At 48.4% G+C, this 26133-nt stretch overlaps 1 protein-coding gene across 1 annotated transcript in view; it reads right to left on the bottom strand.

Moving 5' to 3' along the window:
- LOC147692356 (cytochrome P450 2G1-like) overlaps nt 1–25752 on the bottom strand; it is a 452708-nt gene extending 426956 nt beyond the window's left edge. The window contains exon 1 of the mRNA XM_086938582.1: nt 25607–25752. The gene's annotated coding sequence lies outside the window, so the exon portion shown is untranslated. The remainder of the gene's footprint in view (nt 1–25606) is intronic.
- Between the last annotated feature and the right edge of the window lie 381 nt (nt 25753–26133).

Here is a 26133-nt window from a genome sequence, read left to right as displayed (position 1 = left end):
CAGCCGTGCAGCCGCTAGTTCTGCCGCAGCCACCAGCCCCTCTTGCGGTTGCTCCTAATCTTCTGGTGCCGCCTCCTCAAGGGCCACCGATCACACCTGCTCCACCTGTGCTCTCTACGACTTCGCCTATTGTACCGACTACTTCTCCTAATACTCCCTCTGCTACTACCTCCGCTTCTGCCCTACCTCACCCTGTCTTTCCTCCTGTCCTTCCGTCAGTTTCTCCCTCTGTTCGACAGAGAATGGCCAACACTGTTACTGGTCTTTTCTCACCTTTCTTTGGGTCGCCTAATACGACCCCTAACGCAGAACGTAGACAGTTGCGCAGTCAACTGCCTGACTATCAAGAGAGAGAATTACTGAATCGTCTAGCGCATAAATGGATTGTCGATCCTATAAGATATGATGTACAGTCTATCGTGGAAGTCTTCCGTCAATGGGAAGCATCGAAGCAGAGATATGTTTTTGAGCAGATGTGTGTTTTTCTGTGTGAGGATTTGAAGGAAAATGACCTGGAATACGATGCGCCTAAATTGTGCCGTGTGCGGTTCGAGTTTTCAGAGGTCATGATCGTCGGTCCCGATGTTGAGAGAGCGGTTGCGACACTATTGTCGTATCGGAGCGCCGGTCCCTACTTGGGCGCGACGGTAGGAAAAAGACGCAACAGTATCCAATGCGTGAGGTTCCACCAGTTTGGAGGGAAGGGGATGCAAATGCTAATCCCGCTATACCGGCTCACTTTCAGCGCGTTTGGGTACACGTTCCATGGAAACGAACAGAGGTTTTGGCTCTCAAACAGACGCTACCTGACCCCCGTAAAACTCCTGCAGGGTATTATAAGGAATTATCGCAGACTGTAAGCTCATGCATTATGAACTTAGCTGATATAGACATGTTGTTTGGAAATGTGGTTCCACAGCCTTTATGGGGAAAGATTCGTCATACGGATCATGATCAGGAGTTAGGTGATACATGGGTTAATATTGCTTCTGTAGATAACAGACAAGTTGGTGGTGCTAAACCTGAGCCTTTAATTGCTGAACTACCTGGTAGGATTATTACGTATATGAAAACTTTAATGCCCGAGTTGCATGTTAATTGGGACAAGTTGTCTGCATGTAAGCAGAAGAAAGATGAGACTGTGTCCGACTTTTTCACGCGGTTTGAAGAGACCTTTGTAGACCATAGTGGTCAGGATATGGCTACCGAGGGTGGCCAGAGATTGTTTGTCGACAAGTTTGTGCATAACATACTTCCCGAATTGTGCAATAAGTTGAAGGATTCTGAGAGTGCTTGGGCTGTTTCCACCTCAGCACAGATTTTAGCTACGGCCCAGTACTATGAAAATAGGCGCAAGGATGAGTTAGAGAAAGCGGATAAGAAGACTAAAGAATTAAAGTCTAAGGTTCTCCTACAGCAAGCTTATCCACCGCGTACTAATAGTCAGCGCGATTATCAACAACCTCAGCAGTATTCGAGGAACTCTCAAAGAAACGAGTTTCCTCAACAACGTTTACAGTATGGACCCAATCAGTCCGCGTATTGCAAGGAAGAGGGTCACTTTAAGAATAGCTGTCCGGTTTTGTTACAACGCACGAACGGTGCTCCTGGTGCTAGAGGTCGAGGTATTCAACAGGCTCCTAGAGGGAGGGGACGCGGTGTGTTCCCGCAAAACGCACGTTTCTTTCCGCCTCAGAATTCGATGAATAGTTTTGATCAGCAGAATCAAGCTTCTGGTAGGACGACTCAGTACTATGCTGATGACTACTACGCAGAGGAAGAGGACATGAATAGTAATGATTGCTAGGACAGCCATGGACAAAGGGAGGGAGTTGTTTCAGTTCCAGTAGATCAGAGTGGACCCTATGTTGAGGTAATTACATCAGGTGTGTCAGAACCTTTTCTGTTGGATACTGGTGCTACAAAGAGTTCTATTATGCACTCAAAACTCCCTGGTGCACCTTTGTCTGGCGAAATGAATGTTTCAGTAGGTTTTTCTGGCGCCCCGGTTAGGAACCCGATTTCTAGTCCTATGTCTCTTTCTGTTGGACCTTGTGAACTCGAAGCACCCCTTATTCTTACAACAGGTTGTGGCGAAAACTTGTTAGGATTGGATCTATTGAAAAGATTGTATGCAACTTTGTACTGTTCTCCTTCAGGAGTACAACTTACACTGGGAAAGAAAGTGGTTTCTTCGATGTATTTGTCGAAGGATACACTTCCGATAGAATTGTCTTCTCTCCCGGATATTCTTAGGGCTACTGGTCCTAATGATGTGGGTCTTTTGGAAATACCGCCATATGTCGTGACATTGAAAGCCAATGTTAGAATGCCACGCATTCCCCAATACAAGATCTCTAGCGAAGGTGAAAAGGCGTTGCTAGCGATCATTTATGATTTGATCGAAAAAGATGTGATTGAAGAGACAAGAGGCAATGTTTGTAATAGTCCTGTGCTGCCTGTTTTGAAGCGTACTGATCCTTCCCAGGCACCTGTTTACAGGTTCGTGATTGATCTTAGGGAGGTGAAAAAAAAGTTGTTGTGCTACAGTTTCCGCTTGTCCCTGATATCACTGCCCTATTGACTATGATTCCAGCTTCCGCCACTTGGTTTTCAGTGATTGACTTGAAGAATGCTTTCTTCAGCATCTCGATTGCCGAGGAGAGCAGGGACATTTTCGGCTTCAGCTTAGGAGGGCAAACCTTCCGCTTTAAGCACGCTCCTCAAGGCTACTGTGAGAGCCCATCAATATATAGTCAGGCTTTGAAAACACAGCTTGATACGATTGTTTTACCTGACGGCACTACGCTTATCCAGTACGTCGACGATTTGCTAGTCGCTGCAGATACTGAGGAGATTTGTAAAGAAGCCACCTTGTCGTTGTTACGTAATTTTTCTGATTTGCATCAAAAAGTGTCTCTATCGAAATTACAATATTGTCGACAAGAAGTGACCTACTTAGGTCACCTCTTATCGAAGGAGGGAAGGAAACTGACCCCAGACGGAATTCAGGCAATTGCAAGATTGAGTGTGCCGAAAACACAGAGAGAAGTACGTGCATTCTTGGGCATCACATCATATTGCAGGCAATGGATACCAAATTTTTCCTTATTGGCCAAACCTTTAGTGGCATTAACTTGTAAAGATACACCAAATCCCATTCCATGGTCTGAAGAGTGTCAGAAGAGTTTTTCCGAGTTGCGTGATGCATTGTGTTCGGCTCCTGTGTTGGGTACTCCCGACTACAGTAAGCCCTTTACACTGTATGTCCATGAGAAGGAAGGATGTGCATTGTCAGTGTTGACACAGTCTTTTGGGGACAAGCAACGTTCATGTGCATATTTCTCTTCAACCTTAGACCCGGTAGCTAGAGCATTACCGAGTTGTTTGAGGGCCACAGCCGCAGCAGCTGTTTCTATTCGACAGTCTGCTGGGTTAGTGATGAATAACATGTTGATCGTGATGGTCCCACATGCGGTGGACACTTTGCTGAATAGAACCAAGATACAGCACTTAACTAGTGCTCGATTGTCAGGTTATGAGTTAACCTTGTTAGCGAGTCATGTCCACATTAAAAGATGCAACGCATTAAATCCAGCCACGTTATTGCCGATTTTAGTCGAGACAGAGAATGCTGAAACGCAGCACGACTGTCTCTTTAAGACAGAAGAAGAAACGAAAGGGAGAGTAGATCTTAGGGACACTCCTCTTACTGAATGTGATGGTACACTGTGGGTTGATGGTTCATGCTTCAAGTTGCGGAATGGTGATACGACTGCGGCATATGCTGTTACGACCTTGCATACGATTGTTGAAGCTGCACGTATCCCACATAATTCAGAGCAAGCTGCAGAGCTGATTGCACTTACGAGAGCGTGCGTGTTGGCGAAAGGAAAATGAGTGAATGTGTACACTGACAGTCAGTATGCGTTTGGTGTGGCCCATAGTTTTGGACGTTTGTGGCGTGAACGTGGATTTCCGACTTCCCATGGCGCAAAGATCCAACATGGTCAGTTGGTGAATGAGCTTCTTGAGTCACTGACCTTGCCGTTACAGGTTGCGATTGTGAAGTGCAGTGCACACAAAAAGGTCACGGATGATGTTGGTCGTGGTAATGCGTTTGCTGATGAAGTCGCGAAAGAAACTGCAAGAAATGTGATGAGTCGAAAGTATGTTGCAGGTCCTGCAAGATGGATTGGTGATGTTGGAATGTGTGAAGATACGATTGAGAGTGTGAAGTCCATTCAAGCTGAAGCTTCAGAGAAAGAGTTGATGAATGGAGAGAAAGCAAGGGTAGATTGGATGCGAATGGTTGTTGGGTCGAATTGTCAGAACATCAGCGATGGTTGTTACCCGATGCGTATGTGCTTGCAGTGGTGACAATGGCCCATGGTACGGCTCATATTAGTGTGAAAGGGATTTGTACGCTGTTTGCTCCGGTATGGCAAAATGCGGGAATCCCCAAGTGTGCAGAGAATGTGGTCAAGAATTGCATGGTATGTTTGAAACACAATCCTGGTAGGGGAACCCCAACTCCAGCTGGTCATTTTGCGCCTCCAACGTATCCGTTCGAGGTTTTGCAGCTAGATTTCATCCTCATGGAAAGGTGCAACAATTTGAAATACGTACTCGTTGTTGTTTGTGCCTTTTCAAGATGGGTAGAAGCATATCCTTTAAAGGACAACACTGCCTTGTCCACAGCTAAAGCCCTCGTCAAAGAATTCTTCCCTAGATTTGGAATGCCGAGAATGGTTTGGAGTGATAACGGAAGTGAATTTGTGGGTCGAGTGATGAAGAAGGTATGTGAAGGGCTAGGCATTCAGCAAAAATTCCACGCTGCAAATCACCCCCAATCAGCTGGATTAGTAGAGTGCTATAATGGCACATTAAAGCTTAAATTGGCCAAGATTCATGCAAGCTCTGGTCTTAAATGGCCTGACGCCCTGCCCTTAGCACTCCTATCAACACGAATGTAATGTAATGTAATGGACATTTCTACCGCGCTACTTCCACTCCAAGGAGTATCTTGGCGCTTACACAACTCAGATGGAAAGTTGGAAAAGGAAAAAGATGTCCTAATCTCTTCACACACATTAGAGAGAGTCCGGCACACGGCGTCAGGCAGAGAGAAGATCCAGGTTTTCAATGCCTTCCTGAAGGAGGCTTCTTGAGAGAAAGACCGCAGGGAAAAGGGGAGTTTATTCCAGGCCTTAGTTCCCAGAACGAAGATGGATTTGCCACCTTTAGTGGTCAGTTTGAAATGGGGTGTAGAGAGTAGGTTCTGGTTTGTGGATCTCAAGCAACGCGCTGGGTAGTATCTTTTGAACCCCTTTTGTAGGTAGGTTGGTCCGCGTTGGTGGAAAGCCCTGAAAGTGATTAGGAGAAGTTTGAATATGATTCTCTTCCCGATTGGCAGCCAATGTAAAGTATTCAGGGCTGTTGAGGCTGACGATCTACGGGGCAGACGCAGTACAAGGCGGGCTGCCGCATTTTGGACCATCTGCAATTTGTGGGGAACGATCTTATTTGCTCCAACATAAAGTCCATTGCAATAGTCTAGCCTAGAGTTAATTAAGGCCACTGCAACTGTTTTCCTGGCCGAGAGAGGCAGAAGGTCAAAGAACTTCCTGAGTGCTTTAATGATTTGAAAGCACATGCCTGCTACTGCTATAGCCTGGGGTTTAAAGGATAATTTGTTATCAAATTTTATACCCAGGTTCCGGGCAGATACAATTGTATTAGGTGGCACTTCAGCATCTGATGGCCAGCATGCTATAGGGGAAAAAGGGTTGTTTGTCCCTACAGGTAGAATTTCCGTTTTACCGGTGTTGCACTTTAAATGGTTGTTGTTCATCCATTTAAATGTTGCTGCAAGACAGTCCCTAAGGTCTTCCTTGGCACCTGGCCGTTCCCTGTCCAGCACCAAAATCAGTTGGGTGTCGTCAGCGTATGAAATAGAACTGATCCTAAATGACGCGATCAAGTTCATCAGAGGTGCCATATATAGATTGAAAAGAACTGGGCTCAAACTGGAGCCCTGTGGCACCCCTGAGCTGACGTTTTTAGCCTCAGATTGATATGGGCCTAGCACTGTTATTTGGCGTCTGTCAGTGAGGAAATTCCTACACCAAGCCAACACCTGTCCTCCTACCCCTGCGGAAGCCAACCGGTCCAATAAGATGTTGTGGGACACGGTATCAAAGGCTGCCGACAGGTCAAGTAGGATCAGGACAGCCTGTTTTCCTTGGTCCATTGCTGCTCTTAAAGTTTCAGCAGTGTATAATAGAGCTGATTTGGTAGAGTGTTCTGACCGAAATCCTGACTGATTGAGGTGGAGAACGTTATTCTTCTCCAAAAAGTTAGTCAGTTGACTATTGACAAACTTTTCAGTCAGCTTAAATAAAATGGGCAACAAGGAAATTGGGCGTAGGTTGGAAAGGGTGGTGGGATCGGCAAGGGCCTTTTTTTGGAGTGGCTTAACAGCTGCCAATTTCCAGTCGTTGGGGATACTTGCTGTTGCTAGAGAGGAATTGATGATTTTGTTAATGATAGGATTAACCATCTCTATTAAGTAATGCAACACCGGAGGGGGACAGGGGTCGAAGGGGGAACCCGATTTGCTGGCTAAAATAGCTTTAGCAGTTTCTTCTAGAGACACTGGAGTAAACTCATCAAGACGGAGGGAGGAAGTTGTCTTCACTATCTCTTCATCATCCATTATCATAGTGTTTTCCAAAGGAAAAGTCTTGGTAATGGTCAGGATTTTATTGTCGAAGTAGTCAGATATCGCATTACAGTGTTCTTGGGATGGAGGAATCTCTTGCGATAGAGCTGAAGGATTCATAAAATCCTTAACAATCCTAAAGATTGCTTTTTGTTCTTGACCTGCTAAGGAAATGGCTTGTAGATAGTGAGATTTTTTTGCTAGTTTTATTTCTGCGTGATACTTCCGTCTTGCTGCAATATAGACGTAACGAGCAGCGGTGTCGTAGTTACGACGCTACCTCCGTTCTAGTGTCTTTACTTCACCTAGTTCAGACTTAAGAGCTGGTGAGAACCAAGGGGCATTTTTCTTATTCCTAGGTTTAGAGTTCTCCTTATTAGATGGTTTAAGCAACATGCCCACTCCAGCAATCCAATCACAAAAGATCTGATAGTCTGAAGAGGTGCAGTCAGCAGGTACTGGTAGCCTATCTTTAAGTTTTTCGGCAATATCAGCTCTCTTGGCTAGCGATTTCCAGTCCGGGGTGGATTTCGTGTGGGATTTATCCTTACATTTTGAGGGGTTTATTGTGGGTTTCCGGGTCCCAGCTATAAAAAAGGGAATAAAAAAGTGGTCTGTCCATACCTGAGGACAAGGGGATTTAGTTGTCAACGTGGGGAGATTAGAACAGATACAGTCCAGTAGATGTCCTGCCTGGTGGGTGGGTTCACAGTTCACAAGCGTAAGGCCCAACACTTCAATTGTGTCCAAAAAGCAGCTAACTCCTGGATCATTTGGGGCTTCGAGGTGCAGGTTAAGATCACCTAACACCGTAAAGTTAGAGGACCTGAGAGTTAGATCACTGAGCACGTCACCGACAGAGTCCAGAAATATAGAAGAAGGGCCGGGAGGACAGTAGATAAGGGCTCCAGAGAATACAAGGGAATCATGGATTGCTAGAGAGAAAGCCAGTGCTTCTGAATCTTTTATTTCAGTCAATTCTTCTATAGAGCATTTAAAGGTGTTTCGATAAATGATTGCAAGTCCCCCTCCTCGTTGTTCATGTCTGTCCAGACGTTGGATGTGAAAGTCATTTGGTAGTGCTATAGCTAGGGCAGGGTTGCACCACGGCTTCAACCACGTTTCTGTGATGAAAAGACAGTCCAGTTGAGATTCGGTAATTAGATCATAAACGTTCTGGGCGTTTTTTACTAAGGAGCGTGCATTGATTAGCCCGCCTCGAAGTAGAGTAGAGTTCATGGATGTCACAATGGGTAAATCGTGATTTAAAGTCTGATGACAGTGGGCACAGCAAAACGGACCATGCCAGGTGTGTGGGGCCAAGGAGTGATGACAGGGGGCTTGAGGACCGCGAAATGATAATAAGAACTCACGTGACATAACTGAAGCAGGAGGTTACGGGGGACGGCCAGGGAAGTGATCGGAATCTCCCACCTCTCGCGCCTCCTTAGCGCTGACGGGCGCAGACGGGCAGACTCTGGCTTGACTCAGGCGAGAGTCAGGCGCTTCCGCTGCGCGTCTCCGCTGCGCGGGGGGTGTGAGCTTTAAATACAGGCTCACCTGGTGTCCAAAGCTGAGCACTAGAGCGCTCAGAGAAGTGGCACAATCGAATTGTAAGACTGCCCCAAGATGGCGGCCGGGCGCCTCGAGTGACAGCTAAAATACCGGAGTAGTCCGCTCTACAAGCGGTGAGGGCACAGTTTGAGGTGCAAGTATGTGGGCATTAAGATGATTTTTAAAAACAGGGGTTAAGAAACTAAGGTAACACAAATATCAAAATTCGGTAATTTTTAAAAGGTAATTATTGCACTGTGCGTCTACACACACGCTAGTCCGAATGCGCGTTTTAAAATGAGGTACACCTTTCCTAAGGTCAAAACTACTCCAGGTGCTCGCCTTAAATACAGGCTCACCTGGTGTCCAAAGCTGAGCACTAGAGCGCTCAGAGAAGTGGCACAATCGAATTGTAAGACTGCCCCAAGATGGCGGCCGGGCGCCTCGAGTGACAGCTAAAATACCGGAGTAGTCCGCTCTACAAGCGGTGAGGGCACAGTTTGAGGTGCAAGTATGTGGGCATTAAGATGATTTTTAAAAACAGGGGTTAAGAAACTAAGGTAACACAAATATCAAAATTCGGTAAATTTTAAAAGGTAATTATTGCACTGCGCGTCTACACACACGCTAGTCCGAATGCGCGTTTTAAAATGAGGTACACCTTTCCTAAGGTCAAAACTACTCCAGGTGCTCGCCTTAAATACAGGCTCACCTGGTGTCCAAAGCTGAGCACTAGAGCGCTCAGAGAAGTGGCACAATCGAATTGTAAGACTGCCCCAAGATGGCGGCCGGGCGCCTCGAGTGACAGCTAAAATACCGGAGTAGTCCGCTCTACAAGCGGTGAGGGCACAGTTTGAGGTGCAAGTATGTGGGCATTAAGATGATTTTTAAAAACAGGGGTTAAGAAACTAAGGTAACACAAATATCAAAATTCGGTAAATTTTAAAAGGTAATTATTGCACTGCGCGTCTACACACACGCTAGTCCGAATGCGCGTTTTAAAATGAGGTACACCTTTCCTAAGGTCAAAACTACTCCAGGTGCTCGCCTTAAATACAGGCTCACCTGGTGTCCAAAGCGGAGCACTAGAGCGCTCAGAGAAGTGGCACAATCGAATTGTAAGACTGCCCCAAGATGGCGGCCGGGCGCCTCGAGTGACAGCTAAAATACCGGAGTAGTCCGCTCTACAAGCGGTGAGGGCACAGTTTGAGGTGCAAGTATGTGGGCATTAAGATGATTTTTAAAAACAGGGGTTAAGAAACTAAGGTAACACAAATATCAAAATTCGGTAAATTTTAAAAGGTAATTATTGCACTGCGCGTCTACACACACGCTAGTCCGAATGCGCGTTTTAAAATGAGGTACACCTTTCCTAAGGTCAAAACTACTCCAGGTGCTCGCCTTAAATACAGGCTCACCTGGTGTCCAAAGCTGAGCACTAGAGCGCTCAGAGAAGTGGCACAATCGAATTGTAAGACTGCCCCAAGATGGCGGCCGGGCGCCTCGAGTGACAGCTAAAATACCGGAGTAGTCCGCTCTACAAGCGGTGAGGGCACAGTTTGAGGTGCAAGTATGTGGGCATTAAGATGATTTTTAAAAACAGGGGTTAAGAAACTAAGGTAACACAAATATCAAAATTCGGTAAATTTTAAAAGGTAATTATTGCACTGCGCGTCTACACACACACTAGTCCGAATGCGCGTTTTAAAATGAGGTACACCTTTCCTAAGGTCAAAACTACTCCAGGTGCTCGCCTTAAATACAGGCTCACCTGGTGTCCAAAGCTGAGCACTAGAGCGCTCAGAGAAGTGGCACAATCGAATTGTAAGACTGCCCCAAGATGGCGGCCGGGCGCCTCGAGTGACAGCTAAAATACCGGAGTAGTCCGCTCTACAAGCGGTGAGGGCACAGTTTGAGGTGCAAGTATGTGGGCATTAAGATGATTTTTGAAAACAGGGGTTAAGAAACTAAGGTAACACAAATATCAAAATTCGGTAAATTTTAAAAGGTAATTATTGCACTGCGCGTCTACACACACGCTAGTCCGAATGCGCGTTTTAAAATGAGGTACACCTTTCCTAAGGTCAAAACTACTCCAGGTGCTCGCCTTAAATACAGGCTCACCTGGTGTCCAAAGCTGAGCACTAGAGCGCTCAGAGAAGTGGCACAATCGAATTGTAAGACTGCCCCAAGATGGCGGCCGGGCGCCTCGAGTGACAGCTAAAATACCGGAGTAGTCCGCTCTACAAGCGGTGAGGGCACAGTTTGAGGTGCAAGTATGTGGGCATTAAGATGATTTTTAAAAACAGGGGTTAAGAAACTAAGGTAACACAAATATCAAAATTCGGTAAATTTTAAAAGGTAATTATTGCACTGCGCGTCTACACACACGCTAGTCCGAATGCGCGTTTTAAAATGAGGTACACCTTTCCTAAGGTCAAAACTACTCCAGGTGCTCGCCTTAAATACAGGCTCACCTGGTGTCCAAAGCTGAGCACTAGAGCGCTCAGAGAAGTGGCACAATCGAATTGTAAGACTGCCCCAAGATGGCGGCCGGGCGCCTCGAGTGACAGCTAAAATACCGGAGTAGTCCGCTCTACAAGCGGTGAGGGCACAGTTTGAGGTGCAAGTATGTGGGCATTAAGATGATTTTTAAAAACAGGGGTTAAGAAACTAAGGTAACACAAATATCAAAATTCGGTACATTTTAAAAGGTAATTATTGCACTGCGCGTCTACACACACGCTAGTCCGAATGCGCGTTTTAAAATGAGGTACACCTTTCCTGCGCACTCACGAATGGGACTTAGTCCATACGAAATAGTGTTCGGCCGTCCGGCCAACATTTGGGGAGTGCCAAGGCCTACTAAGTTTAGCGAGGTAGAACATCCTGTACTGCTTGATTATTTGTACGAATTGACGGCTAAATTGCGTGTTTTACACCAACAGGTTCACAGTTCCTTACCGCCAGCTTCTGACGATCCAGGCCACGCTATTGAACCTGGCACCTGGGTCCTGGTGCGCAACTTCCAGCGAACCAAGAACGAGCAGCCCCGCTGGACCGGACCCTTCCAAGTATTGCTGGCTACCCGCTCCGCCGTACGTGTCTACGGCAAGAAGAATTGGGTGCACGGGAACCACTGCAAACGGGTTCCGTTGCCCCTGCCGTACGACCGATGGGTCCAGGAGGGGATTGCTGACTCCGAAACTGAGACCGTGCCTCGCTTTCTACCTTTCAGCGATGCACGTGTAAAAGGAACAATTTGTGAACAAGAAAGTGATAACATTTTGCAAGAAGCTGTGCCACCGTCAAATCGATTGAACACTTCTGAGCCTGAACTCTTATTTAAGAACCAAGAATTAACTGGAAGAAGCCGTTATAATTTGAGACCGATAGTCATGGACAAATAAAAGCAAATAGAGTTTTTTTATGATTTTTGTGTGCAGGTTAACTCTTCACCGAGGATCTACTCAATTTTTTTCCTTTTTGAACCGCCATCCAGGTTCAGCTGCTAAGGCCGCGGTTGCTTAAAGTCTTTTGAGTGCAGCCTGAGACATAAGGTCGACGGTTCTGGTTGGTCTAAGGGAGTTGCCCTGGACTGACAGAAGCATTCTTTAGCAGAATCAACCTACCACCGCGGGCAGCAATCAGAGAGGATGGATTTCCTTGAGTTGGAGAGACCTGCACGGACAATAACTTTCAGACAGAAATTATGTAAATTGACTACAACAAAATGTTTTTTAATATTATGTTTGTTTTTACTATTGAGTTTAATGATGTTCCTAATTGGTTATGTGACATTCTCTTTTCAAGTAACATTTGTGCCTACTGTGCCACCTACACCTCCTTCTACTGCCTCCTCACATTCTTTCCACCCTCTGCCTGAACACGAGTCTGCTAGAAGATCAGAATTTGTCAATAATTCCTTTGTTCAGCTCCTGCACCAACACCAGCTAGTAGTTAACACAACTAATTGTTGGGTGTGTGGTCTTATGCCACATACGACAGATAAGGGTATCCCGTACTTGGTCTTACCGTTTAGCTACAATGGTTCTTTGTGGGCATTTCAAACAATGTTCATATACGCCATCGAACCATATCCCCCACGTTCCACAAAAAGTAACTCGAGCAACAAAGCATTGGTAGTGGGAATAACAAATATGAGAAGAGACTTTGATTCATATAGGACGATTCCCAGAGATGAGTTGCAGCCTTATGATAGATGGAACATAACAGGATATGGAGTCACTCTGAGTAAGACCCAACGGGCAAAGAGATCCTCCCCGATTTGGATAGTACCCCATCAGGGTCACCTATGTCTGCAGGGTAATGGCTAGAACCCCAGAGCTCAGCTAGGGAGAAGTGTCTGCACTGAGACATATGTTTTCGCATCTCAGACTTCCCCTTCGTTCCTGGCAGCTAAGGGCACCTATTTCATCTGCCATGATAGAGCCTATACATGGTTGCCCCCTGACTTCTCAAGCACATGTTTTGTTTCGTTCCTGTTGCCTCCCACCTACACGGCCGCGGCAGATTACCATAAGACAAGGATAGTTAGAGGTGTCATGAGTAAAGATGACACTGTCGGACAAGAATTTGGGGATTTCGTAAGGGGTTTTCTGCCGTTTTGGGGGCCTATGGTGAACAGCAGGAACTTAAGGCAATTGACAAGGGTGGTTGAATCCACTATCATTGAAACAGCTGGTGCCCTTAGCAATCTGACTGCTGAGCTCCAGTCGGATCGCCTAATGACTCTTCAAAACAGGGTCGCACTAGACGTCATACTTGCAGACCGAGGTGGGGTATGTAAAGTGATCCAATCAAGTTGCTGCATCTTCATCCCAGATAACGCCCCAACAGTCTACGAGGCCATTTCCAAACTGCATAAAATCTCTGAATCTATCCACGTGGATAAAGGAGACTGGCCATTGATGGGGTGGTTCTGGGGACTGATATCCGCCTGGGGATGGAAGATTCTGATAGTCATTGGGATGGTCTTAGCCGTTCCTTTCCTGTTCTGTCTGTGCATACAGTGTGCTCCTGCAATGTGTGGCCTCTGCGCTACATCGTGTGTAAGGAAACCTGTACCAAGAAACAAGCTAAGTAATAGGATGATGCTACAGCAACATCTCAATGACTTTATGAATATAGACCTGGACTCAGATTACATTGAGTATAGGTTATTGCCTATGTAAGGGCAAAAGGAGGGCCTGTGGTACTGAAAATTATGGACCCGAGTTATAAACATCGTCGATTTATGACGATTTTGGTATTAGCGAACCGCAAATGGCGAGTGCGGTACACACAAGCATTTTTCGTCATGATCGAGTGACGAAGTCACCCTGAAATCAGCATTTCCGTCCGGAACCCTCGGGTTCCATTTTGTGAGCGGCAGCCATTTTGTGATTGCCCTCACATAAGGCAACGACTGAAGCCAAGACGAGTCCGAAGGACACGTACACCTTTGCTGACTCCGCAATGACCTGGGCAAGCTGACTCCACTGCCTGAAGCCAAACCTGTCCGGCCAGTTCCTTTCCCAGTGGCCGAAAGAGATTAGTATCAGGGCACAACAATCAAAGACCTTCCATCGCACACATACCATGTTTAGATCTTACACACACCTGTCTTTGTCTCTCTCTTTATGACTTGCTTTACGAGGAGGAGGTGCCCGATTTTATTGGGGGTCCGTTGATATCTGATGAGAGTACTGGGTCTGGCCGGGTATTTTATTACGGGCTGGACGAACTGAAATGTAGGCTTGTCATCATGACTCTGCTTTTCCTTTGTATTGAAAATATGTGAATTGTCAACTGTAAAATAAGGAATGTTTGCCCAAAGCGTAATATCATGTATAAAAGAGAAAGCTGATTTTGTATAGAGAGCAGTCTCCTGAGAACATACATGCCGTTGTACTTCTAGAATACCTGTTACTGGCTGCAGCCAATAAATACGATCTTTGACTTCACCAAGAAGACTCTGTGTTTCTGTAGTCTGAAACAGGAAGAACTCAAAGTCTTTGGGTGTTCTCCCTGGCACCGCTGGGTTCTTAAAAACCTGGTACTTCAAACCAACTGGAGATTAATCGCAGATTGACCTGCATTTTGTTCTGCGGCTCACTGTGCCTTAGGAAAAACACTCTACTGACGCAATAATGTATATTTGTGAACCTATTTAATGGTTTACTTTACAATTGGACAGCTACAGTTCACACACAGACTGGCCTAGCATCTGCGCAGCGTGTAGCAGAACAGACAGCATATCTCGACATACTGAATTTGGCTTTAGTTGGTATTCCTGAAGCACCCTTGACCTCTATTTTTGTCCACTCAATACAGCCATCCTTAGGACAGGGCCCACCAGACTCAGTCACATGAAGAGAATGATCTCACCCACAAGGCAGGGACATATTCATGCACCAACTGAACTATGATCGGCCGTGCGCACAGTGGAAATATCCGCAAACGGTCACAAATGCTTATTGTTTCAACAAGTAAAAGAGCAAGGACTGGGGCCTAAACAGCTGCTCCGCCATTATCACAGAAAGGCAGTTGAACCTTAATCTATGGCAGCTGTGACACAAGCAAACTGTCCCCAGTCTACAGCGTTCCCTCTGCCTTTAATGAGGTACATGTGACAATTAGAACTCTAAGTGGTAATGCCCCGGTTACTTACCGGTAATCTTCATTACTCCGAGTCCTTGTCTTCCTCGCCACAGTAATCACATATGAGCCTCCAGCTTCACACAGAACTCCAAGCATAAAAAATAGCGCTCTAGTCTCCCCTCCCTCCTCCAAGATGGCCCCCAGTGGCTCCATCCAATCCCATAAAGGGATACATAGACAGCAACACGACCTGAAAACCAAACCGCAGACATGAAGCCACCAACAGGGCCGGGAGGGAAGGGAAACTATACTGTGGCTAGGTATACAAGGACTCGGAGTAATGAAGATTACCGGTAAGCAACCGGGTCATTACCTCCTCGTCCGTCTTCCTCGCCACAGTAATCACATATGAGCCGATACCAAAGTAATCAGCTTCATGTAAGGAAAACAGACCACACCAACAGTGCAGCGAAAAACATATTTTAATATACAGAGGCAAAGAAATCAAAAAGACAACCTCTCAAGGAACTCCTGCAGAAAGAACAGAAGAGGCAGAAGAAACAGAACCCCCACCCCCAACCTGAAGGCGGTAATGGGACATGAAGGTATGAGGGAACGACCAAGTAGCAGCCCTGCAAACATCCTCCATGGACACCCCTTTGAAGGAAGCCCACGACACAGCAACAGAACGGGTGGAACGACCCTGAACAGGAAGGGAGGGGACCTCAGAAACCGAAGCATATGCCAACATAATGGCCTCCTTAATCCAACGACTGATCGTGGAGAGGGAGGGTTTCAGGCCCTGACACGACAAACCAAAATTGACAAACAAGTTGTCCACCTTACAAAAGGAAGACATGCGTGACAAATAAATCAATAAGGCACAACGAACATCCAAGCGGTGCAAAAGGGATTCCGCAGCCGACGAAGAACAGGACAAAGAACCGGAAGAACCACTTCAGCAGACCGGTGAAAATAAGAACCCACCTTAGGTATAAGAGTAGGATGAGGGAGTAAGTCCACACGGTCCGACAAAACCAACAAAAATGGGGCAGAACGAAGGAAAGCACCCAACACACCCATACGCCTGGCAGATGCAATCACCACAAGAAACACCACCTTGAGCATTAAAAACTTCAAGTCCACCGACTCCAACGGCTCGAAAGGAGCCAACTGTAAGGAACGCAAAACCAAAGGAAGGTCCCAAGGAGTAGGACACATGATAGGACGGGGGCATTGGAAAGAAAGAGACTTAAAAAGTCTAGCAACCAATGGTGAAATCGAAACCAAAGGGAGGACATGAAATACCCGAATGGCGGCCCACTGAGCTCGAAGAGTCAAAATGGCCAAGCCCAACCCAAATCCATCATTCAAAAAATCCAGAATGCGAGCCGGGTCCAAAGAAGCCACCGACAGGTCGCGACCCACACACCAAGAAGCAAAATTACCCCAGTGCTTTGCGTAGGACTTCAGAGTAGAAGGCCGACGGGACTGCTGAATGACCCCAGCCACAGTCACAGAACAACCTTCCTGCATCAAATAATCCCTCTCAAGAGCCAGGCCCGCAGACCCAGGGAACGGAAAACAGGTAGAGGAAGAAGAGGACCCACCAGAGGATAACGCATGAATGGCAAGGCCCATCCCGGAGACACAGCTAATTCCAACAGCAGGGGATACCAAGGGCGACACTTCCAACATGGAGCAATCAGAAGCACGAAGGACCCTTCCCTCTTGATTTTCCGCAAGACAGCCGGAATCAGGGGAACAGGGGGAAACACATACAATAGACCCTCCGGCCAGAGGAACGAAAGAGCGTCCACCCTCCATGCATCCCAACAAGGCATAATCCTGCAAAAGCATCGGATCTGGGCATTGTACTGGGAGGCAAACAGGTCCACAATCGGACAGCCAAACATCTCCTGCAACCTCCTGAACATCAACCGTGTGAGGGACAGAGACCACATGGAAGGAAACACCCTGCTCAGACAATCCCCCACCTCGTTCTCCGCACCAGGCAGGTGAATGGCAGATAGGGACGCTAGGATCACCTCCGCCCAACCACAAATCCGACGGCTGAGGGAACTGAGGGAACGAACCCTGTATCCCCCTTGATGGTTCACATAAGACATCACCACCTGATTGTCCGTCCGGACTTGCACATGGTGACCCCGAATAAGATCCGAGAAATCCAACAGACCCAGAAGGACGGCCTTCAGCTCCTTGTAGTTGGAGAAACAAGACAACACCGACTGAGGCCAAACCCCCTGAGTCGTCGAATCCCCCAGAGTAGCACCCCACCATAGCAGGCTGGCATCGGTAGAGAGCACCCGGGTGGGGACAACCAGAAAGGGGCGGCCCTTGGACAGATGATCCTCGTCCAACCACCAACCCAGGACTGCCCGAACATCCTCCGACATAGGAACCAAAACATTCATGTCGAGGGAACAGGGGTCCCAATGCGACAAAATGTGTGACACCACAGGGTACATGTGGAGGTGAGCCCACGGCACCGTCAACAAGGATGCCGACATCAGACCCTCAACCCTCAACCATAGGCTCACAGGATGAGAAGGCCCCAACAACAGGGCATGAACTGCAGACATCAGGGACAGAATCCGGGGAGCGGGCAGGAACACCATCCCCAACTGAGTCTTGAACAGAGCTCCAATGAAATTCAATTCCTGCGCAGGAACCAGGGAGGACTTCGGCACATTCACTAGAAACCCGTGATGCTCCAGGACATGGCAAACCCTCTGGATATGCAACTCCGCCTTAGGAAGAGAAGAAGCAGAAATTAAAATGTCGTCCAGAGAAGGAAAAACACTAATGCCCTCCCCATGCAAATGTCCAACAAGAGGAGCCAGAATCTTAGTAAAGACCCTGGGAGAAGAGCAGAGCCCAAAAGGTAATACCTGGAACTGGTAATGACGATCCAGCAAGCAAAACCGGAGAAACTTCTGAGAATCTGGATGAATAGCAACATGCAGATAAGCATCCCTCAAGTCTATTGACGCAAGGAAATCGCCCCGAGACACCAGAGGAAGGATCAACTGAAGCGAAACCATTTTGAACCGTTGGTGAGGGAAGAAAGTATTGACCCACTTCAGGTCCATCACAGGCCGAAGATCCCCGGTGCGCTTGGATACCAGGAAGAGGATGAAATACACCCCCAACCCCAACTGATTGCTGGGCACAGGAATCACCGCATTCTTGACCACCAGGGAATCAATGCCTTCCAAAAGCGCCAATCGTCTTAAAGGGTCCCGGGGACAAGGAGTGGCCTTGAAACAGTCTTGGGGAGTCCGGGTAAACCCAAGATGCAAACCCTCCGAAACCACCTGAAGCACCCACTGGTCTGACACAGTCTCTCGCCAAGAGTCCAGGAAACAATTGAGGCGACCCCCAACCGGACCTGCACCAGGAGTGATCCAGTCACGATTTGGAAGCAGGAGTGGAGGAGGCCGAAGCACCGGAGAACCCGGATTTATCAAAGGAAGGAGCACCGCGGCCACGCCCCCTTCCACGAAAGGGCTGACCAGCCCGACCCCTCCTAGAAGGACCAAAGGCCCTGTGAGAACCAAAGGCACGGAAGCGACCAGCCCGCTCACGAGCAAGGAGTTTACGATCCTCAGCCGTTTTCTTCACCATCTCATCCAAAGGTGAACCAAAAAGTTTAGCTCCAGAAAAGGGGATCTTCATCAGGAGACCCTTCTGCGTAGCATCAGCCTTCCAGGAACAAAGCCACAATTGACGCCTCGCAGCCACAGAAGACCCAGCCGCAGAAGCCGCCGCCCCCAAAGAATCAAAGGAGACATCCGAAAGCAGGCAAACCTGCTGCTCCATCATCGCCAGGGTAGAAGAAACATCCTCCCCCTGGTCCAACAATTCCGACAGCGACTGAAAATCCTTCAGCAAGGACTGGATGGCGTAAGAAGAATAGGCCACCGCTCTAATGGAAAAGTTAGCAGCCGCAAAAGTGCACTTCACCGCACCATCCACCTTCCGATCCACAGGGTAAGCAGGGGAGGAATCTTCAGAGACCACAGACCCATGGGACGTCATACTGGCCATCAAGGAATCCACCTTGACTGAGGAAGGAAACTTGACCGAAAAGTCCTGCAGAGGATACCATTTATTCAGGAAACGAGGAAAGGAACCCTTGTCCACATCCTTCCATTCAGTTTCCAACACTGAAGAATGAAGGGGCAACGAATCAGGCTCAGGACGCTGATACTGCGAAAATAACTCATCCTCCATAGGAAGCACAGATTCAGGGAAAACCAAGTTCTTGCGTATGTGACATAGGACCTCCTTAAGGTCAGCACCCTGCACAAAACGACCTTTGACATTAACCTCCTCCTCAGCGTCAGAGTCAACAGCTGGAACGTCATCAACTCGCGCCCTTTTGTCAGGAGGAACAGGAACCCTGTTATGTAATGCAGCAGCAACCGCAGAATTTATCATTTTCTGCAACAAATCCATAGAAGGAACAGACATCCCAGAACTAGAAGCCTCCAAGGAGTCAGGAACAGACAAATCAGAAGAACCACCTTCCATGATACCAGCCACGATCAAAGAACAGATAGCAGGGGATAAAAAACACCTGATCCCCTAAAATAGCCAGCAAGTCGCCAAGCAACCAAAGACACGCCCATAGACACGCCCCTAAGGAAGTACAAAAAAACAGGAAGAAACGTGAGCCACCGCTAATGAGGCTCCAGACCGGAAAAAAAAACATCAAGGAATCTCCACACACCGTCCCTGCCTAGATACAACAACCCAGGTAAGAGACCGAGCACCGGCAAGAGAACAAACACCCGACCGTGCAGAGTCCCAGAAGGAGGACGCGCGGTCAGAAAAGGGCATGCACCGTAGTAACTCGCTGCTAGGCAGCAAACGCCAGTAATGAACAAACATCTGACCGCGCTGAGTCCCAGAAGCAGGACGCGCGGTCGGAAAGGGACGAGCACCGGAGCAAATCGCCGCTAGGCAGCAAGTGCCGGCAAAGAACAAACATCCGACCGCGCAGAGTCCCAGAAGAAGGGGTGCGCACCGGTAACAACCTCCCGCTGAGCAGCAAGCGTAGGCGTGGCCATCACGAAGCGGGAACACCATGCGAACCCGCACAAAAAGAGCACCAAAAGTCCGCTAGGCTGGACAAGGCGCTAGGCAAAAGAGAGGGGGAATAAACAAATAAAACTACAAACAATAAAAAACTAACTTCCCCCTAACTAAATACCCGAGGCTGCAAGGGGCTGCTAAAGCAAGACCCCAGACCCACTCACCTGACCAGCAGGGAACACAGCACTTGGAGAAGTGCAGAAAAAAAGAACAGGTCGTGTTGCTGTCTGTGTATCCCTTTATGGGATTGGATGGAGCCACTGGGGGCCATCTTGGAGGAGGGAGGGGAGACTAGATCGCTCTTTTTTATGCTTGGAGTTCTGTGTGGAGCCGGAGGCTCATATGTGATTAGTGTGGCGAGGAAGACGGACGAGGAGGTAATGAGTCTAAAAAATAAAACCACGCATAACATGACTGCGAGGCAGAGCTAAATGTTTACATCCTTTCTTTCAGGGGAAAGATGGGACTTGTAGGCATTTCGATAGAAACTTTAAACACGGCTGCATAAAGCTCAAATAATTCTGTATATTTTCTGACAAATCGTTTTCAACTTTCTGTGCCCGAGGCGAATTCCACGCAAATCCAACCATAAGCGCATGCTCAGCAATGTAAAATACCTACAAAGCCCATCGCCACACACTCCACCACCCACCCGCCCTGTCCTTTGTCTTGTGACATGATGAGCAGGCGCATTCCCAGCATTCTGGCAGGACGCTGGTACAGACCGGGCAGCTAAAGCGGTCTGTGGTACATAGAATAAAACAAACAAACAAGCATTGGCCGCGCGACCTGGCCGGAAGTTGCGTGCGCGCGCGAACATTAAATTAAAGCAAGCATTTGCAATGCAATAGGTCTCGCATTAGGAATGTTTGAGCTATTGGTATTGTAAATGACAATTTTTTTATTTATGTGTTGGTTTTGAAAATAGTGAAATGAATAGCTTTGTCATTTACAATGCCAATAGTTATAACTTTCGCAAATGTGATACCTAAAGCATTTGTTTTGCAATATGTGTTGTATTTACGTGACATAATACAGAACAAATTTATAAACGTTCACACAATTTCACTATAAGCCTGTGCGGTTTTTATTTGGTACAAGCTATTGCCACGCAAGTTTGTTAGCAGTGGCTTATACGTCACTCCTTGTAATATCAGCTGAGTATCTGTGGCAGACGGGGGCTTTGGAAGATGGGGGGAGCCCTTGGTGTCCTTCGTTTGCTTGTGCAACACGGTGGGGGTTAGGCATGGCGCTAGTGGGGGGTCGGTTCTGGGCGGACGAGGTGCAGGAGGAGGAGGGATATTGTGCCTGCAGCAGCAGAGTTTGTTGCTGGTCTTGGTGCACAGGGTGGGCGTGCCTTGAAGGACACCACAAGCATTAGCAATACCGAAAACACTGTAAATTTTCTAAATGTATTAATAAAGTAGACAAAATGAAGCTTTAACATATCACATTGTAACAAGGAACCCGGTACCCAAGGGGTGGACAATGAAGTGGACTGGTGGACTTACAATTCCCTTCCTCCTTCCCCGCAGGACGAGCAGGATCCATGGCAAACGGCGTCAGAAGGAAATCTGCACGGCGCCTTTAACTGGAAGTATGATACCAAGGAAGCCCCCTCCCACCGTGACGTCAGCTTCGGGGCATTGGTTAAGAACACGGAAATCCCACACTTGGCATGTGACATCACCGGAGAGGAGGAACGGAGATTGGGAGAGTACGAGGAGAAGAGCTGGAGATTGCGAGGAGACGAGGACGACGAGCTAGGAGAAGCAGACGTGCCGAAAGGTGAAATAGACGAGCCAGGAAGCAGACGTGCCGAAAGGTGAAGTAGACGAGCCAGGAGGCCAACGGACCCGTGCTGCGCTGTGCCACACTCCCGAGGTAGGAGTGTGGCTAAGACAGGTACGGGACAAGTTAGCGAGGTGGGTGGGACGGAGGAGTATAGTCCCGCATTAAAAGGGCACCCTCTTCCAGAGCTTTCCCTGTATCCCGTTCCCCTTGCCTATCCCCTCACCTTTTCCCCATCACGACTCACAGCAGCGGTAAAGCGTCACGAATTGAGGTGTCCCTTCACTACCCCGGTTCCCCACGGAATAACAGTAGAGCGAGGACAACCTTTTAATCGGTCCTTATTTTGTGTTTCCCTTTCCGGTCACCACGAGAGAGGCTTCACCCTCCTTCCATCCACCTGAGGACCCCAGACAAGGGCGAAAACAGATTCAAAGGGACGTATATCATTAGAGGCACCACGGATCCCGCAGAATTTGCCAAAGAGAGACTGACATTTCGTCGGAAGAAATTGTACATGAAAATAAAACCCGCTTTACCTAAACAACGTTCCCAGCCTGTTACTGACTCCCCTTTACACACATGTACACTATTCCGAGTTGTAAACAATACAATTGTTAAATAACAAAGCAGGAAGCTAATTAACGCGGCTTGGCGCCAGGCGCCAGCTAAACACGTGCTGTTGTTTAACACTAGATGCTAGCACCACTTTATGAGCGCGTTCACAAGTTAACTACTGCGGCAGGCACCACAAAGCATCAGTCTTGGCAACCACGGAGCACATTAATCTCCATATTTGTACACGCCAGTGTTGTTATAATACATAGCTAAGGGTAGAGCAAAGGGGCACGATGTTATAGTGTAATAGTAGTGATGGTGGAGGTACAGCGGAGAGCACAGTGTTGTAGTGTAATAGCAGTGATGGTGGGGGTAGAGCGAAGAGGCACGGTGTTGTGGTGTAATAGCAGTGATAATGGGGACACAGCAGAGGGGCACGTGGTCCTAGTGTGATAGCAGTGACAGTGGGAATACAGCGGAGGGACATGGTGTTGTAGTATAATAATAGTAATGACCTGAGTAGAGCTGAGGGGCATGGTGTAGTAGTGTGATAGCAGTGATGGCAAGGATACAGAGGAGGGGCACAGTGTGGTACGGTGATAGTAGTAATAGTGAGTGTACACCTTAACATTCTCGTTTTTTTAATAATAAAGCATAAAACATGCACGTAATATTTTAATGAGGAGAGGGGCACGGTGTAGTGGTGTGATAGTAGTGATAGCGAGTATACAGCAAAGGGGCACGGTGGGGTACTGTGATAGCAGTGATGTTAGGGGTAGAGCCAATCACAGCTTTAACACATATTTACGGCAGGCACCGCAAAAGGAGTATTTTTAGCAAAAAAGAACCGCAATATCTCCAAACATAATACAGAACAAATTTATAAACGTTAACACAATTTCACTATAAGCCTGTGCAGTTTTTATTTGGTACACGCTAGTGGCACGCGAGTTTGTTAGCAGTGGCTTATACATCACTCCTTGTAATAGCAGCTGAGTATCTGTGGCAGAAGTACCTACCATGTTTTGCGCAACAACTACATGAAATGGTATGAATAAGCAGTTGAAAATATCGCGCGTGCAAGGTAAACAAAGTACGTCTAAACAAAGTTTATGAAACTGGTAAATAGATGCAAAGCAACTAAATCTTGTGGAGTTATGAAAACAGTAATTAAACTATTGTGTATTGTCCTGAAAAACGTTATTGAGACATATTTTAAGGACAAAAAGCATTCCGTGTGTGAGTGGCAAAGCAACAATAACAAAGCAATGCATATATAGTGTCCCTCACGTAAGTTTGTTCGTGTGAATTAGTATAAAGTGTAACTGATAAGATTGCCAAGGCTGCCCGGGGGGCCACGAAGGGGTCGCCTTAGTGCCACAGGAAGGCACAGGAGGCAGCTGACTAGGCTCCCAGGTCCAGGGACAGGGGGTCAGCAGGTTGCGTCACTTCCGGTCACGGGAGGGGGAGGACAGGGGTACATATGCCTTCCGCCGCCCACTGTGCAGCCTCTTGACCGCTGCCTGTCTCGCGGCGGGTTCGACCTCACCCCCATGTGGTGCCTCTAACGCGGGCTGATAAAGGCACAGCATCGAGGTCGCGTCTACAGCCTGTGATTCTGGGCCATCACTGAATCTCCACGTGCCTGTTCTTTATGAAGGCCGCGTGGGTGGGGCAGAGATTTGAGCCCCCGATATTTCGCAGCGCGAGTCCGGCTGCTTGGCGGAGCATACAGAGACATTGCTTGTCCTCCTGCCCCTACGCGCCCTTACCAGTAACTTTCTGCGCCTTCAACTGGCGGTTCGGCACCGCGCAGACCTCCAGTGCTGCCAGCCAGCCAGAAGGGTACTGTAGTGTCCTGCTGGACACGGTCTAGTTGTTCTAATGATGTCATGTATGTATGTATGTATGTATTTATATAGCGCACTACTTACCCGGAGGGTCCCAAGGCGCTTCGACCGCTGCGAAACCCTTCCTGGCTTCCCTGAGAGATGGTCCCTTAATGGGTATCTCCAGGGTGAGACCAGGCATCCCCGGCGGTCTGGTGGGGCCGTTAGTGAAGATGAGGCAAGCTAATGCCCACAGTTGCCGAGTCTGATCGCTGATCAGAGTGGGCACCGAGACACTTTACACCCACCCACCACTGGTGTCACGAGTCACGTGATCCAGTTAATAAAGGGGGCCGGGCGCTCGTGCTCGAGGCCAGTTTAGTAACTCTCTACCCTGCGTCCGTGTCTCCATGAGCGCCGTAATGTGGGCCTGAGGCCCAACACCACACTGGCGACGAGCGGGTCGACACCCTTGCGTGGGCTGGCACCTCCTTCACCCACCTGCCTGAGGGACAGTCTAGCCTTTGTCTAGGGCAGCCCTGCTGCCAGCGGAACATTTCCTGTCTACGAGGACATGGAGGACATGTGTCGCAGTACATACAGAGCGTGAGGAGCCCAGCCGCTGTCTCTTTCTGAAAAGGAGGATATGTCCCACTCCGAGCTTCTCCGGCACCCGCACCCGCACCCGCGTGGGCAATGAGCCTACAACAAGCGTTCAATGGCTGCGGTATCTGCGGAGGAGCAGAGAGTGAACATGGAGGCTGTGAGCTGTATGGAGACCAACCGTGTCCATAGTGCCTGCCGAGCCACGCTCTGCCCGTAGCGCCAAGAAGGCTCCCGTGGCCTGCACAGGAAGCAGCTGCCCCAACTAAGCGAACTCCAGGGGAGACAAGCAGCTTTGCCGCAGTTTGCAAGGTAAAACCCTAGGCGCGCTCCTGAGATTCATTTGCGGGCAACAGGACTCTTACCACTGTCAGTAAACGGCCACAGCCCCTGCCAGCACGCACCCCACAAACTGAAACTGAGCCTGCCCCAGCGGCAATGAAGCCTGCACCAGCACGGTGAATCCTGTGCTGCTGGTCGAAGTCCCCCTGTGCCCACGCATGTGCAAGGAAGTAGTGGCACCACCTGCTGTGTGCGCCCCCAAGCACGACCCGACAGGCGTCCTCCCTGCGGCGAAGAAACGGTGGCAGCACGGTCCTCGAAGCGACAGGTGAAGAAGACTGCACCCAATCAGCTCAGGCCCCCCTGCTATAACCGGGAAAAGTGAAAGATTTGTGCCCAGCTGTACCGGCCCGGTCAGAGCACTGGCTGGGGTCTGCTTTCCCTGCACGTACACCCCGGATGCCTACATGAGTAGCGCTGCTCCAGCCTGAGTTTCCCCGCAACAGCTCCCAGTTCTAGCGAAAGAGGAAAACTGCCTTACCTTTCCCCATGTATCTCACACAGCAGGAAATGTCCTGACATGTCTCCACAATGCCCATGGGACTGCTGCACAATCGTATGTGTGTGAAAGGCTGCACCGTGAACAGCGCCTGCATCGTCTAGCAGGCAAAGACTACACCATACCGAGGCCTGCAAGTTCCAGAAGACTGCTGAGCCCTGTGGACTGTAGCGCTGCATTGCCACCTAGCATCCACAAGTGGTACTGCAGCCACCCCAAACAAGCATACGAGGAAAAACAGCCTGCAGTGCAAAAACTACAGGACGAATGTCCCGGCCCAGGCATACACAGAGTTGCTGAAACTAGTGGACCCCAGGCCTAGAAACAAAGCTGAGTCGTGAAAGCCCCCCACATAAATATAGGGTACCGCCCTCTTCACCCCCAGCACAAAGTGAAACACGCAATGTTCCCAGCTCCCACACTCTGGCCAAAGACAGACGGTCCCTGCAGGAGCCCCGCTCCTCTGGCTGCCAGCTAAAACAAAACAAAAATAGACACAGCCCCAGCGA

Source organism: Lissotriton vulgaris, chromosome 9 (genome assembly GCF_964263255.1).
Source record: "Lissotriton vulgaris chromosome 9, aLisVul1.2, whole genome shotgun sequence".
NCBI lineage: Eukaryota > Metazoa > Chordata > Amphibia > Caudata > Salamandridae > Lissotriton > Lissotriton vulgaris.
The sequence above is the reverse complement of the archived record's forward strand: the minus strand, read 5'-3'. Positions and strand labels throughout refer to the sequence as shown.